The following is a 15350-nucleotide window of genomic DNA, read 5'->3' on the forward strand; positions in this document are numbered from 1 at the left end:
CTGTGTCTGTGTCGCATGAATAGAAAGAGAGACCGACACTCTCTTTGGGGAGGGGGATATGTGCGAGAAATAACACAGAATGCCTTGAGAATGGCGGAGTTTTGCAGACACTGAATAGCAGGTGCCTCCTAACCTGAGCACCAGGGGCAGGTGACCTCTCCCGCCCAGAGAGACTCCGTTCACATTACAGTCACTGTAATTGAGATTGATAGCGGTGCCTTAACCCTGCTATTTTTCACTGTCATCCCTAGTGTTTGGAAGCTAAGAATGGGGACACTCACACAAAGTGGCTTCGCTCTCGAGTAAAATACCCTTTTGTCGGTGTTGTGTTTATGATGTAATGGGGAGCATTAGTTGCAGAATTAATATAGGTTTTGTTGTGATTTCCCCCCCCACCTGTGATCAGTGAAGAAAGTAATAGTCCTCCCCCTCCCCCTTCCTCCTTCCCTTTTTTAAAATGTGTGTCATTTGCTGCAGCCTTTAAAGCATTTTGATAAATTTCAACCTGTTCAGGACAGACTCAAATTAGGAAGATTGACTGTAATGAGAAAAAAGAGGTCTCCTGCTATCTGTACTCCCGGCAGCTGTTTCTTGTATTGAGATAAATATACTCCTAATGGCTATTAGGTCTCCTTAGTTCTATAAACTCTCGAAAAATCACTGTTCAGTTTATCGTTCTCGGGTGACAAGCTCCATTTGGAACTATCCAGGACTCTTTAAGACGGCAATTACTTATCTTTTGTCCTCCAGGGTTCCAATAAATAAGGAATCATTAGTATGGCAAATGAGCTTATGGAGGGCTAGTTAAGGAAATGTATTGAACAAACGCAAAACTGGGAGTGTTTGGTGGTGAATCAGGGAGAGAAGGAATCGGCCAATTAGGGCTGGGTTTTTCAAAGTGTGGGTCGCGACCCGCCGGTGGGTGTCAGAATGGTCAAGGAGTTGAGGGTCGCGGTCTGCACTTTCATTAAACAGGGCAGTGTGGGGGTTCAGGTACATGGGCACACCGTCCTGTCCCTTGAATAATCCAGTGTCCGGGTGAGAAATAGAACTATGACAGAGAGATGGGGAAAATATCAAAGCAAAGAATAGTCACGGAGTTCACTTACTGAATCGTGTGCCATGAATGTCTTGTGCTGGCTGTTTACATAGAATAGAATATAGAATTCACAGTGTAGAAGGAGGCCATTCGACCCATCGAGTCTGCACTGGCCCTTGGAAAGAGCACATCTCCACGCTATCCCCGTAACCCAGTAACCCCCACCTAACCATTGTGGACATTAAGGGCAATTTATCATGGCCAATCCACCTAACCTGCACATCTTTGGACTGTGGAAGGAAACCGGAGCACCCGGAGGAAACCCACACACACACGGGGAGAACGGGCAGACTCCGCACAGGCAGTGACCCAAGCCGGGAATTGAACCTGAAATGCTGTGAAGCAACAGTGCTAACCACTGTGCCGCCCCTCTGTGCGCCGCCTCTCTCGCTGCCCCATTCCTGACTTGTTACAACTGCTCAGCGTTGGGAGTAAGCTGCTGTCACCAGAATCCGCTCACCTGGTGATTTATTTTGACCCACACTATAGTACTGGCCACTCAGCACTTTCAACAATACCAGGAATGAAACCCAGAAACACTCCTGAGTGACACAGCGTTCCAAATCCCCTTGCAGAATGATAATCAGGTGCATGGTAACTTGCAGGTTGTCCTCTCAATCTCACGTTCATGCCTAACTCTATGGTGGCAGGAAGGAGAATGTTTTGAGCACTGAATTAGGAAGGGAAGAGATTCTACATTAAAAAAAAAATATTAATTTGTAATTGTTTCATTGCCTTTAATGAGTATTTTGATATCTGAGTTCAGACTTTCACCCTTCACAAAATAAATGTTCCTTTAACTTCTCACAGTTGCTAGGGATGTGTAAATGCACAGATCGCCTCAGGTTTTGTTTGATAACGGTTGGAAGTCGGGGGGAAATTTTGCGGAACTTTCCCCACGGGGATTATCTTTAAGTAGAGTCCATCACGGAGTGGTGTTTCTCGATCATTCTTCATAGCAGTTTTTGCACTAGTATTAACATAAGGAGCATGGTGATTATGGACAGGGCAATTAGATGATTTTTTTTCCATCCGTTCCCTGGGACAAGAAAACCTTTGTGTCCCAAACATTGCCTTGACTCAGAATAGACTGGGTAAGTGAACGTGGCGGGGATGCCGCAGGTTGGGCAGTTGGCAAAAGTGGGTCCAGGAAAAAAAGGTTTGAAAAACACTGAATTAGGGATCATTGTGTTGGCATGGGGAAAAAAACAAAGGCCAGGATTCTCCGAGCCCGCGACGGGTCGGAGAATCGCGGGGGCGCGGGAAATTCCCGCCGCGCCGATCCGACGCCAGCCAGGTGCCGCTGAAATAGGCCCCCGCAACGATTCTCCGCGGGCGACGGGCCGAACTCCTACCGAGTCCCGCCGGCGTGGTTCAAACCTGGTACCAGCCGGCGGGAGCTCGGACCCGCGGCCGCTGTGGACGGCCTGGGTGGGGGTGGCGTGGGACCTGACCCCGGGGGCGACCTCCACCGGGTTCAGGCCCGCGATCGGGGGCTTTCGATCGGTGGGCGGCCGCGATCTGGAGGGGGCCTACCTCCTTCTGTGCGGGCCCGCTGTTAGGTCCTCGACATGTTGCTCCGCGTCGGCGCGGAGATGGCAACCACGTGCATGCGCTGGCGTGGAGACGGCTGGCGCGCACATACGTGGACCCGCGCTGGCTGTGCAGGGCCGCCTTTCGGCACCGGAACAGCGCGCAGCACTCCGGCGCCGTGCTAGCCCCCTAAAAACCGGTGAATTGCTGGGCCAGAAGGCCTGTTACTGCCGGCGTACACCACTCCGGTGTTTACGCGATTTCGGAGAATCCCGGCCCAAGTCTTTACTTAGATTGCACCTTTCACAATCTTTGCATCTCCCAAACTAGTTTACAACCAATTTTGTGGTGTTGTCACTTTTGCAATGTTGGAAACACAGTCGGTAGTTGTGCACACCAAGTTCCCACACTCCTGATAATGAGCAGATAATCGGTTTTAGTGAAGTTTGTTGATTTGAAGATCATGTACTGCTGCAGTACACGGCGGAAACTTTCCTGCTCCTCTTCAAAATGGTGCCATGGGAACCTTTACATCCAACTCAGGTTGGATTATTTAATGTCTCATCGACAATGCTGCACCTCCGACAGTACAGCACTCTGTAAGACCATGAGACATTGGAGCAGAAGTAGACAATTCGGCCCATTAAGTCTGCTCCGCGTCAGGGATCTGATATAATCCTGAATTTTATCTCCATTTATTCCTGTACTTGTGTTTTATTCCTGTACTTGTGTTTTTCTTAAAACAAAGGTGCAAAACAGAAGGAAAGACTTGCATTTCATGACCTTTTTATATTTTTTATATAGAATTTAGAGTGCAGAAGGAGGCCATTCAGCCCCTCGAGTCTGCACCAGCCCTTGGAAAGAGCACCCACATAAGCCCACACCTCCACCCTATCCCCGTAACCCAGTGACCCCACATAAACGTTTTGAACACTAAGGGCAATTTAGCATGGCCAATCCACCTAACCTGCACATCTTTGGACTGTGGGAGGAAACCGGAGCACCCGGAGGAAACCCACGTAGACACAGGGAGAAAGTGCAAACTCCACACAGACAGTGACCCAAGCCGGGAATCGAACCGGTGACCCTGGAGCTGTGAAGCCACTGTGCTACCACTGTGCTACCGTGTCCCCCTAATGAGACCTGATGTCTCAAAGTGCCCATGCCATGCCGGACGCCCAACAGCTTTAGCTGCACAGGCTGGTGTCGGGGGTGGGGGCTGGATCTCTTCCTTTGTGGATCCCGTGGGCCACCAAGACACCCCATCCAAAGACCATTTTCCCCCTCGCCCCCACTTTATCCCTTCCCCCTGTATTGAACGCAGCCGTCACCCCATCATTGAGACCCCTACTCTGGACTTACCTGGATTCCTCAGCATGGTGAGATTGCCTGCTGGTTCAGTCGTGGCCATCTGAATGAGATAGGGCCACAAGCCTTGTCTTAAACTTCCCAGTGTTACATTTCTTGCAGTGCAGCCATCAGAATCGTGGGTGGCCTCCCCACCCTGACCCTTTAGCTGGGACAGGGAGCAAGGACTGAGGACCCCGTAAAATCCAGCCCTGCAATTACTTCCCTCTGCATCCAGCAGTGCATATCATCCAGTCCTGGTGACTTATTCCTCTTTAAATACAGACAGCCTTTCCAATACCACCTCTTTATAAATTTTAGCCTGTCCAGTATCTCAAAAAGTCACTCTTCCACTATAACCTTGACAGCATCTTCTCCCTTGGAAAAACAGATGCACAATCCTCATTTAATACCTCAGCCATGCCCTCTACCTCCATGTATCAAACCCTTTCCGATGCCTAATCAACCCCACCACTTCTCATACCACCATTTTGTAATAGTTATGTACCTTTGGTCACTGTTGTATTGTTGGAAATGCAACAGCCAATTTGTGCAAGCTGCTCCAAACAGGAACGTCATAATGCACAGATAATTTTAGTGATGTAAATTCAGGAATACACATTGGCCAGGGCCCGGGAGAGAATTCCCATGCTCTTCTTCAAACAGTACCATCCGAGAGAGCAGATAAGACCCCCACCAGATTCATTTTTTGGCGGGGTATGCACATAAAATAGGGTGGGTGCTCACACCACCACCTCCCCGCTCACCCCCTTAACATGGTAGTTCAGTGCCCACCCGCCATATTTAAATAAATAATCAAGAGTACATTGAGCTTGTCAACAAGCCTGTTAATCCTGATAACACACTGCTCACACCATAATAACATCCCGTACCAACCTACTCTAAGATAGCTTTTTATGCGGGGCATTAGCCCAAAGACCTTTCTAATTACTAATTGTGAAAAATGAATGAAATGAAAATGAAATGAAAATCGCTTATTGTCACAAGTAGTCTTCAAATGAAGTTACTGTGAAAAGCCCCTAGTCGCCACATTCCGGCGCCTGTTCGGGGAGGCTGGTATGGGAATTGAACCGTGCTGCTGGCCTGCCTTGGTCTGCTTTAAAAGCCAACTCTTTAGCCCTGTGCAAAACCAGCCACAATTGTACCTGTATAATTTCCTTTAGGATGCATACTTTAGGGAGATGATGATTGACATGCATCCAAGTGATTGATCTGAAGGCATTCAAGCACCACCATCCTCGATTTCAGTCTTCAGGGGATTAGTGCTATGGCTATCAGTACCATGTCCAAGTGAGAATTTTTCACATGCATGCCAAAACAGTCAGTGTTGGCAGGAAACTCCACGCTCGGGCTCATTAAAGCCAAGCTTGCATCATTTTCTGTCCCCCCTCTTGTGCTGTTGCATTCACTCTGTCAGTCTAAAAATCACCTCTGCCTCTCCCTCTCCACTCTCTCAACCTATCTATCAGTGTCTCCCCTCTCTTCCCCTCCCTCTCTTTTACCTTTCCTTTTTCTCCCTTGCTGATTTCCTGTCTCCCTTGCTATCTCTTTTCCCTCTCACTGTTTATCTTTTCTTCTCCAGTCGCAGAGATCTACAGCATAGAAAAGGCCCTTCGGCCTATCGCATCTGTGCCGGTCTAAAACAACCACCTAACTATTCTAATCCCATTTTCCAGCACTTGGCCCATGGCCTTGTATACCTTGACATTGCAAGTGCACATCTAAATACTTCTTAAATGCTATGAGAGTCTTTGCCTCCACCACCCTTTCAGGCAGCGAGTTCCGGACACCTACCTCTGGGTGAAAGAGTTCAACCTATGCTCCCTCATCATTTTTTTATAAAGTAAATTTAGAGTACCCAATTCTTTTTTTTTCCAATTAAGGGACAATTTAACGTGGCCAATCCACCTACCCTGCACATCTTTTTGGGTTGTGGGGGTGAAACGCACGTAGACACGGGGAGAATGTGCAAACTCCACATGGGACAGTGACCCAGTGCCGGGATCGAACCCGGGTTGTCAGGGCCGTGAGACAGCAGGGCTAACCACTGCCCCACCATGCTGCCCCCTCATCATTGATACTGCCACCAAAGGAAAAGTTTGTTCCTGTCTACTCTTATCTATGCCCCTCATAATTTTATCCATTTTGCTGTCATCTCTACTCCAAGGACAACAACTCCCAATTTTCCAATCACTCTTCAGAGCTAAATCTCTCCAGCCCAGGCAACATCCCGGTAAATCTCTTCTGCACCCTTTCCAATGCTATCACATCCCTCAAGTAATGTGGATTTCAGAACTGCACACAATATTCTAGCTGTGGCCTAGCCAATGTTTTATACAGTTACAGCATAACCTCCCTTTTTTTTTTAACGCAGAGGGTAGTGGGTGCCTGGAACTCACTACCGGAGGAGGTAGTGGAAGCAGGGACGATAGGGACATTTAAGGGCATCTTGACAAATATATGAATAGGATGGGAATAGAAGGATACGGACCCAGGAAGTGTAGAAGATTGTAGTTTAGTCGGGCAGTATGGTCGGCAGGGGCTTGGAGGGCCGAAGGGCCTGTTCCTGTGCTGTACATTTCTTTGTTCTTTGTTTGTTCTCCCTGCTCTTAAACTCTACACCTCGGCTAATAAAGGCAAGTATTACATATGCCTTCTTAACAACTTTACCCACCTGACCTGCAACCTCATAGGACCCATGTACATGCACACCAAGGTCCCTCTGCTCCTTGGTGCTTCCCAGGGTCCTGCTGTTCAACATGTATTCCCTTGCCTTGTTTGCCCTGCCCAAGGGCATCACCTCACACTTCCCCCAATTGAATTCCATTTGCCACTGATCAGCCCATCCGACCAGTCTGTCGATATCCTCCTGTAATTCAAGACTATCCTCCTCACTATTTACCACCCCACCAATTTTCGTATTTTATAAAAATTCATTTTGACGGGTTGTGCTTCCCTGGTTAGGCCAGTATTTGTTGCCCATCCCTAATTGCCCACAAGAAGGTGGTGGTGAGCTGCCTTCTTGAACCACTGCAGTCCATGTGGTGTAGGTACATCACTGTGATATTAGGGAGGGAATTCCAGCATTTTGACCCAGTGACAGTGAAGGAACGGCGATATATTTCCAAGCCAGGATGGTGAGGGACTGAGGGGAAACTCCAGGTGGTGATGTTCCCATGTATTTGCTGCCCTTGTCCTTCTAGATGGTAGTGGTCGTGGGTTTGGAAGGTGCTGCCTAAGGAGTCTTTAGTGAGTTACTGCAGTGCATCATGTGGCTGGTGTACACTGCTGCTATGGTGCATCGGTGCTGGAGGGAGTGAATGTTTGCGGAAGGAAGAGCAATCAAAGTGGGCTGCTTTTTCCAGGATTGGTGTTGAGCTTCTTGAGTGTGTTTGGAGCTGCACTCATCCAAGCAAGTGGGGATTATTCCATCACACTACTGACTTGTACCTTGCAGGTGGTGGACAGGCTTTGGGGAGTCAGGAGGTGAGTTACTCGCTGCAAATATCCTAGCCTCTGAAATGCTCTTGTAGCCACAGTATTTATCTGGCTAGTGCCGTTCAGTTTCTGGTCAATGGTAACTCCCCAGGATGTCGATTGTGGGGGATTCAGTGATGGTAATGCCATTGAATGTCATGAGCCGATGGTCTGATTATCTCATACTGGAGATGGTTATTGTTGCTTGCCACTTGTCAGCCCAAGCCTGGATATTGCCCTTTTTACTCTCAACAGTGTGGGATTGTGGAGCATCCTCCTCAAATTCGGCTGCCCACACAAATACGTCATCATTCTCCGCCTGCTCCACAATGACATGCAAGCCATGATCTTCACCAACTGAATCACCACAGACCCAATACTTGTGCAAACTGGAGTCAAACAGGGCTGCATCATTGCACCAATGCTCTTCTCCATCTTCCTCTCAGCAGCACTCCACCCCATCGCCCAGAAATTCCCCATTGGAGTGGAGCTAACCTACCGGACAAGCAGGAATCTGTTCAATCTCCGATGCCTCCAGGTCAGAACCAAGACTACCCCAACCTCTGTCATCGAGCTGCAGTACACATGACGTCCTTCTGTGCGCAGATTCGGTGGCAAAAGCTACAAACCATCGTCAATGCATTCACCGAAGCATATGAGAGAATGGACCTCAGACTAAACACCCGGAAAACAAAGGGTCTCTACCAGCCCGCTCCTGCCACACAAAACTGCCCCCCAATCATCAAGATTCACGGTGAGCCCTTGGACAATGTGGATAATTTCCCAGACCTCGGGAGCCTCCGCTCAGTGCGAGCAGACATTGACAATGAAATCCAGCATCGACTCCAAAGTGCAGTCTTCGGACGCCTGAGGAACAGAGTGTTCGAAGACCGAGATCAAACCCAGCACCAAGCTCATGGTCTACAGAGCAGCCGTGGTCCCTGCCCTCCTGTATACATTAGAAACATGGACAACGTACAGCAGACACCTCAAACCCTTGGAGAGGTATCACCAACGCTACCTCCGCAAAGCCCTGCAAATCCACTGGCAGCGTCCAACGTGAGCATAGTCTCCCAGGTCAATATCCCCAGAATCGAGGCACTGGTCACACTCGACCAGCTGTGGTGGGCGGGCCACATTGCCCGCATGCCCGACACAAGACTCCAGAAACAGGTGTTCCACTCCGAGCTCCGCAATGGCAAGCGATCACTCGGAGGGCAGAGGAAACGCTACAAGCACACTCTGAAAGCCTCCCTAAATAAATGCAGCATTTTCACCAACACGTGGGAATCGCTTGCCTTAGAACGCACAAACTGGAGAAAAAGCATCGCGGAGGCGCCAATCGCCTTGAGCGTCGTAGAGTGGAGCACACAGAGGCAAAGCGTAAAGAGCGGACGGAAAGCATCCAACCCAGCCCATCAAACGCCTCCTGCCAAACCCGTGGCAGAGTCTGTGGATCCAGGGTCGGACTATTCAGCCGCTGCAGAACCCAACTCCCCAAAGCAAGTCATCCTCGACATTGAGGGACTGCCCAAGAAGATGATGCTTGTCCAGATCTTGCTGCATTTGCAGGTGGACTGCTTCAGTATCATCAGCAAACTTACTGATCAACCCTCCTACATTCAGGCCTAAATCATTTATATGAACCACAAACAGCAAGGGCTCCAACACTGATCCCTGCGGGACCCCACTGGACACAGGCTTCCAGTCAGACAAACACCCCTCGACCACCATCCTCTGCTTCCTGCCACTCAGCCAATTCTGGATCCAGTTTCCCAAACTTTCTTGGATCCAATGGACTATTGCCTTTACTCTCCTGTGCTCTTTCTCTTTTCCCTTCCCCACTTTTTTACCGTCCGCCTTCTCTTCCCCCTCCCTTTTCTCCTCCCCCCACCCCTTCTCTCCCCTCTCCCTTTTCTCCGCCCCCCCCCGGCAAGGCTTTTCTCCCCCCACCCCTTTTCTCCCCCCACCCCATTTCTCTCCACCACCCCGTTTCTCTCCACCACCCCATTTCTCTCCCCCACCCATTTTCTCCCCCACCCCTTTTCTCCCCCCCACCCCATTTCTCTCCCCCACCCCATTTCTCTCCCCCACCCCTTTTCTCCCCCCACCCCTTTTCTCCCCCCACCCCTTTTCTCCCCCCACCCCTTTTCTCCCCCCGCCCCTTTTCTCCCCCCGCCCCTTTACTCCCTCCGCCCCTTTACTCCCTCCGCCCCTTTTCTCCCTCCGCCCCTTTTCTCCCTCCTCCCCTTTTCTCCCCCACCCCTTTTCTCCCCCCACCCCTTTTCTCCCCCACCCCTTTTCTCCCCCACCCCTTTTCTCCCCCACCCCTTTTCTCCCCCACCCCTTTTCTCCCCCACCCCTTTTCTCCCCCACCCCTTTTCTCCCCCACCCCTTTTCTCCCCCACCCCTTTTCTCCCGCACCCCTTTTCTCCCCCACCCCTTTTCTACCCTACCACCTTTCTTCCCCCACCCCCTTTCTTCCCCCCACCCCCTTTCTCCCCCAACCCCTTTTCTCTCCCCACCCCTTTTCTCCCCCCACCCCTTTTCTCCCCCCACCCCTTTTCTCCCCCACCCCTTTTCCCCCCCACCCCTTTTCCCCCCCACCCCTTTTCGCCCCCACCCCTTTTCTCCCCCCACCCCTTTTCTCCCCCACCCCTTTTCTCCCCCCCACCCCTTTTCTCCCTCCCACCCCTTTTCTCCCCCCACCCTTTTTCTCCCCCCACCCCTTTTCTCCCCCTCCCCTTTTCTCCCCCACCCCTTTTCTCCCCCACCCCTTTTCTCCCCCACCCCTTTTCTCCCCCCACCCCTTTTCTCCCCCCACCCCTTTTCTCCCCACACCCCTTTTCTCCCCCCACCCCTTTTCTCCCCCCACCCCTTTTCTCCCCCCACCCCTTTTCTCCCCCCACCCCTTTTCTCCCCCCACCCCTTTTCTCCCCCCACCCCTTTTCTCCCCCCACCCCTTTTCTCTCCCCACCCCTTTTCTTCCCCCCACAACTTATGGGCAGCACTGTAGCACAGTGGTTAGCACTGCTGCTTCACAGCTCCAGGGTCCCAGGTTCGATTCCCGCCTTGGGTCACTGTCCTTGCGGAGTCTGCACGTTCTCCCCGTGTCTGCGTGGGTTTCCTCCGGGTGCTCTGGTTTCCTCCCACATGTCCTGAAAGACGTGCTTGTTAGGTGAATTTGACATTCTGAATTCTCCCTCTGTGTACCCGAACAGGAAGTTTGGTGACTAGGGGCTTTTCACAGCAACTTCACTGCAGTGTGTCTGTAAGTCTACTTGTGACACTAATAAAAATTATAATTATTATTTCTCCCCCCCCCCCCTTTTCTCTCCCCTTTTCTTCCCCCTCTGATCCCATTTCTACCCGTTTTCTTCCCCCCTTTTCTTCCATCCTTTCCTCCCCTGCAATTGAGTTTAACATTGCAAAATGGGAATTCAGCATCGAAGGCCAGAGACTTTGATCTGCTGAAGACTGGATTCGAGGTGGTAGTGGCTGAAAGTTTGCAGATCAATCACTTGGACACATGTCCACACATTATCTCTGACGTATACATCACTAATGGCACAGGTACAAAAAGTAATTCAAAAGGACCCTCGAATTGGCCCAATGAAAGTGATTTACCTTCACAGTGCTGGATACCTACCACTGCAGAAAACTGGGACGGAGAAGGAAATTGCTGAGATTTCTGTTGCTACTAAAAAGATAAATATTGATTCTAGTTTGTTCCACAGACAGAAAAACACTAAGCAAGGTGGTCTGAATTGGGAGGCTGAAGTCCAATAAGTGGGCACAGGTCAAACAGCGACACTTCTCTTCAGCCCTTCTAGAAATTGGTGGTACTGTTGTCATAGAACCCCTACAGTGCAGAAGGAGGCCATTCGGCCCATTTAGTCTGTACCGACCCTCCGAAAGAAGACTCTACCCAGGTCCGTTCCCCCTCCCACCCCAGTCCCGTAAGCCCAGTCCCGTAAGCCCAGTTAACTTGCACATCCCTGGATACTAAGGGGCAATTTAGCATGGCCAATCCACCTAACCTGCACTTCTTTGGACATTGTTGACAGTGGCTTGCAAGTGTGCTTTGTGTCATTTAGTTCAAATTGGAAGCATTCTTGCCACAGTATCCTTTAATTCTCATGGAAGATTTGCTTTGGAGACGGTGCAGAAGACGTTTACCAGGATGTTGCCTGTTCTGGAGGGCGTTAGCTATGTGGAGAGGCTGAATAGACTTGGACAGTTTTCATTAGAAAGGCGGAGATTGAGGCGTGACCTGATAGAGACCTGTAAGATTATGAGGGTCATGGATAGAGGGATCGGCAGGCACTCTCTCCCAGGGTGGAGGGGTCAGTCACTAGGGGGCATAGGTTTAAGGTCCGTGGGGCAAAGTTTAGAGGAGATGTGCGAGGCACGTTTTTTTACGCAAAGTGAGTGCCTGGAACGCGTTGCCAGAGGAAGTCGTGGAAGTAAATACGGCATTCAAAATCATCTTGACAAATACATGGATAGGATGGGTATGGAGGGATACGGCACAAGGAAGTCCTGAGGTTGGTATCATGACTGGTACAGGCTTGGAGGGCCGAAGGGCCTGTTCCTGTGCTGTAATATTCTTTGCTCTTTGATTGCAGTATTATGAAGGAAAGTTGATTGGGAAACAATGTTCACAGTGGTGAAGGATTGAAATCTATAAAGACCTATGAAAAGAATGAAGTTTTTCTGCCCAGATCACTTTTTCCAACCTCCTTTCCCTCTCCCTCCTCCCTCCTGCCTAGATTAACCCTGATCCCTGATTAACCCAGCAGCCAGTTTATGATCTAACCCAATTCAAACTCTGCGTATAGCAGCAGATTCCTATCTGGTTCAACCTGTTTCCCCTCTGAACAATAGAATTGTCTTCTGAACAGGAAGACAGCCCCAATTTAACCAAAAGGTGCCCCCCTGGCAATGTAGCTCTCCCTTAGTCGTACACTGGAGTATCAGCCGCCATTGTGTATTTACCTCTCAATATATTATCAGATCAGAAGTTAGTTCCTCTGATTAGTGGGAGAGTTCCATTATCTGCTTAATATTTTCCAATGTCACACGGGGGGAAAGGCTTTCTTTTTGATGAATGGGTTTGCAATACAAAGGGTTCAGCTCTATTCCTTTTTATTAGCTGACAGCCTGACTGCTGGCACTGTCTGTCAGGAAAGAAACAAAAACTTGCATTACGATAGCACCTTTCATAACCTCAGGACACCCCAAATCTTTGAAGTGCAGTCACTGCTACAGTGTACAAAGTCTAACAGATATTGCAGACTGCAAAGTGATGATTAATTCTCTTGATTGACCAGTCAATATTGGCCAGGACACCCAGTACAGAACTCCCCTCTTCTTCAGAATAGTGCCTCGGATCTTTTCCGTCCATCTGAGATGGTGAAATATCGCACTTCTGGCAGTGCAGCACCCTCTCAGCACTGTACTGAAGTCTCAGCCTAGATTACGTGCTTCACAAATTCACACCTTCAGATCTTCAGGTGAATGTGTTACCCACTGAGCTATAAGCAAAAGCAAGGGAGGGAATAAAGCCATTTGTCCCGCCGAGGAGCCATATACAACAGCAGAAGTGGTAAAGCTCTAAACTTCTAACTTACCGATCCCTGGCGTGCATGATCAGATTGAGCCAACTCTGCCTGCCTTATTCGGTTGAGGGCGACTATCCCAACCATCGAGACACAACGTAATCTCACTCCTTAGAGCATCGATGCACTCCCTTTCTCTGAAAGTCATAGAATGGATGGCCATATTGAATGTTGACGTTTAGTATTATGCTTCAAGTTGCAATACAAAGGAACATTCTGCTGTCCGATAAGATTTGGATACACCTACCAACAAAGAAATCTCCATAACTCTTCCATTGTCACTGGGTTAAATTCTTGAAACAGCCCTCTAGCCTTGTGTGGAAGTACGTTGACCAGATGGACTGCAGCAGGTCAAGAAGGTGACTAACTACCTTCTCAAGGGGAAACTAGGGCTGGGCAATAGATGCTGGCTCCCACATGCCCACATTTTACAAATGTTCTATTGGGAATTAGAAAGCTGTGTTGTTCTGTCTTTATTCCTGTTTCCTTTATTTCCACTCCACCCTAAATGTTCATCCACCTTTGCCTTAAAATAATCCATTTAGGACTGAGACACAGAAATTTCTTCGCTTGGATGGATGTGAATCTTTGGAATTCTCCACCCAGAAGACTATGGATGCTTAGCCATTGGGTATATTCAAGACTGAAGTCACTAGGTGTTTGGACATTGAGGGAATCAGGGATAAGGCGATTGGTGTGGGAGGGGAGGGAGTAAAGTTGATATAGTGGATCAGCTATGATCTTACTCAATCACGCAGCAGACTCGAGGATCGATGTGACCTCCACTTGCTCCTATTTATGTTCTTGTGTCCATTCATACTGTACTGCACTGCCCCTGATATCACTGCACAAGCCCACAAATTGCATGATGCTCTTAAGACGTCATTGGTCCCCCTATCTTAGAACATAGAACATTACAGCGCAGTACAGGCCCTTTGGCCCTCGATGTTGCGCCGACCTGTGAAATCACTCTAAAGCTGAATGGAAGCTTAACTGTGCTGCCAGGATAACAGGCAGAGGGATGTAATCCAAGCACTTTGCCAACTGCTATGGTGAACAGTCATTTTTAGCTTCCTGCAGGTAAAAAGTGAAGTGGCCACAGTGAGCTTTCTCCTTGGGGAGGGGGGGGAGAGCTGACTGGTGGTGATTTAACCTGAGGATCACCACACCTCAGATGAGGGGCATGGGTGAGAAGGCAGTGCCTTAATGAATAACTAGCCAGTACGGGAATTGAACCTGCGCTGCTGGCCTCGCTCTGTGTCATGAACCAGCAGTTCCGGCAAGTTGAATGAAGAAGACTGCAGCGTCTTTGATTGGAAACTGAGAAGGGTGCAAGCATAATGGGGTGCTGCCGCTAAAAACCAAAGCAGCTCACAGTCGGAAACTTCTTCTGGAAGTGAAAGCAACTGAGCATATTGTTCTAAATATTAAATAAATGTATTGACGCAAAGATATTTTATCGAAGTGTATAAAATCAGTTGTATTTTTGCTGTGAAAGGGATGTGGAGCATGGGGGTCTCAAGTCAGATCGCTGATGGGAGAAATTTGCAAGTTTAAAATTGCCAAAACATCGAGCAGAGGTTTAAATGACAATCTACATAACAAATGTTGTCAAACTGACAGAACAGTTGATTGTGACAAAAAAATTGTTTGTTGGCTCTTTTCTGTCTCCCTCCCTCTTGTTTTACCTTTCTTCATCTGGGGTTACTGCCCGTCAGTTTTTGGTCTCCACTTCTGTGTCTGGGTCTGTCACCATCGCTCTCCCTCTTATTTCCGTGTCTCACCTCTGCCTCTCATCGGATGCTCTCGCCCCTCACCCTCAGCTTCCTGCTTCTCCCCTGCAATTTCTTACCCACTCCTCCTCTCTTTGCCGCATCCCCCTCTAATCTCCCACACCTCTTTAAAGCTTTGGGCTCCCTCTATCTCGTTTTTTTTGCCTGTCCCTGTATGCGTGCCTCTCTCCCTCTCTCTCTCTCTCTGTTGATCCCACTTTTTTTTCTCCCGCTTCCGTTGTTTTTGCTTCAGCATTGCCAGCTCTCATCTCCTGACTGGGCATTTGCTCACTGCGAGGAATTGCACCTTTACTGATGGGCACACCAATATTTTCCAATCTTTCTGAAAACGTGCTGATAACATCGCTATATCAAACCGTTTTCTTCTTATTTAGATTTCCATCTGAAAACAAGTTGTAAACAGGGAGGGGTTGTGGGATGGCGGTCGATGGCGAGGGGGAGATCGGAGCTTTTAATGTT

General features: G+C 49.2%; 1 protein-coding gene across 3 annotated transcripts in view; it reads left to right on the plus strand.

The window, feature by feature from the left end:
* exoc6b (exocyst complex component 6B) overlaps nt 1–15350 on the plus strand; it is an 800313-nt gene that overhangs the window by 651564 nt on the left and 133399 nt on the right. The gene's annotated exons all lie outside the window — the stretch shown is intronic.

The sequence above is a fragment of the Scyliorhinus torazame genome, chromosome 3 (assembly GCF_047496885.1).
Source record: "Scyliorhinus torazame isolate Kashiwa2021f chromosome 3, sScyTor2.1, whole genome shotgun sequence".
NCBI lineage: Eukaryota > Metazoa > Chordata > Chondrichthyes > Carcharhiniformes > Scyliorhinidae > Scyliorhinus > Scyliorhinus torazame.